Here is a 1,873-nt window from a genome sequence, read left to right as displayed (position 1 = left end):
GGTGGGGCTTGCAGTGAGCTGAGATCCGGCCACTGCACTCCAGCCTGGGCGACAGAGCGAGACTCCATCTCAAAACTAAATAAATAAATAAATGAATGGGTGAAGGACAGATACAGACTGTTGAAGACAAAAATCTTCCTGTGATGAGAATTGACAACTGAGAAAAGCAGTTTTCCAGTCTTTTTCTTTTGAGGAGATACTTTAAATACTCGCTAACATCTTACTTTCCCATGAGACTTTAACTGCTTTATTAAAGGTTCCCTAATTCATAACACAAAGTACCTCTTAAATTCAGAGGTTCATATTGACCTAGAAGAATAAAAACAAAACTTGGCAGAATTTCAACCAAGGGTTGCTGGATAAGTAATTGCTCAACATGTAAGACTGGGCTCAGTAGGCTGCACTGAGAGCTAACCACATTGTGGGCTGTGCATGTGAGGTTCAGCCTTATCTGTGTCCAGTAACAAAGTCACTGTGGTCTTACAGTTTACTGCTGTCACAGCTGTGAGTACCGAAGAGAGTTTCCCCCAGGAATAGCATTTTGCTGACATTTAAAAGATCGAGTCAAATAGCTTGGTAGACACATGATGCTTAGAGATTTATGTCTACATGTTTATAATACTTGGTGGCAGCATACAAATTGTGGGACAATCAGTACTTCTGTGCAATGGAGGTGGATTGAATTTTGTGTGCTTTTAAGTAGATTTTGAGTTAGATTTCAAGTGGGCAGCAGCAGAAACTTAGATTGAATTTTCATAGTGTCATTTCTTGGATCCACCTCCTGAGTTGTCTTTCAAATCTAAATGTTGTATGGGAATGAGGCAGAGGTAAAATGACTCCTCTTGGACCCTTTTTAGATTTCATCCCAGAATCTAAAATATGACTGGGTCTCCCACAGCCCTTGGCTCAGAGGCGAATCCCCTCTTCACCACTGTTAGAGTCAAATGTTCTTTTGAGATCCCTAAAAGCAAAGGCTGATTTAATTCAGTCTTAATCTTTGCCATTGGGGCCAAACACAGGATAGGCAAATGAGTGTTTTTGAATGAATAAACAAGTCACATTCACTGCTTACTCCATTGCTTGCTGGAAGGGAGTCAGGTGGTTATTCAAAGATGCTTTTTCTTTAAGAGAATGGCTATATTAAGTACGCAGTTTTCAGCACTTTTAGCAAAGCGAGCTCTGCTCTGAACAAAACCAACAACCCAAGAAGCGATAATGATGTGAAGACAGTTTAGGAGCACATCCCTGGCCTAAGACTGGACTGCCTGTGGCCCAAAGCATGCTTCGCCACTTCAGTATACTCATCTTTAAAATTAAGATACCAATATGTGCTATCTCAGAGCGGTTATGCAGATTAGTTACTATATTTAAAATGCCTGCTACACTATAAGCAAAAAATGTTAGGTACTGTTTTAATCTTTGGCATATATCATGATATATTTGCTACAGTAGGGTAGGGGTAAGCCCAGTGGGGGTCTAGGGCAGTTGGACACAGTTGGGCCATTTAGGGACAGAACTCCCCAGTACACGTGTACTTGGGAGTGTTTCAGTTTTCCGTGGCTAATACAGCCAAGGGATCAGGTAGGGTGAATGAGCCCTTCCCAAGGTCACCCAGCGTTGATGGCGGAGACACTCGGCGTTTTCTGGGCTGAATCCCTTCCGATCAGCCACCGGCGGGTTTGGGAGGGTGTGGAAGAGTGTTGGAGTCACCTTAAGTGCCCTTAATTCTTCATCCTGGCATTAGGGTTCAGGAGTAGAGAAGGGAGACTAAGCGGGACGCTTCAGTATGCGCCCTTGGGGCTGGAGGAATCCCCGCGCTAAACCTGGGTTTCCCTGACCCGAAAGGGAAGCTCTCACTGGGGAAACTGCGCCG

Source organism: Colobus angolensis, unplaced genomic scaffold (assembly GCF_000951035.1).
Source record: "Colobus angolensis palliatus isolate OR3802 unplaced genomic scaffold, Cang.pa_1.0 Scaffold37, whole genome shotgun sequence".
Taxonomy (NCBI): domain Eukaryota; kingdom Metazoa; phylum Chordata; class Mammalia; order Primates; family Cercopithecidae; genus Colobus; species Colobus angolensis.
The sequence above is the reverse complement of the archived record's forward strand: the minus strand, read 5'-3'. Positions refer to the sequence as shown.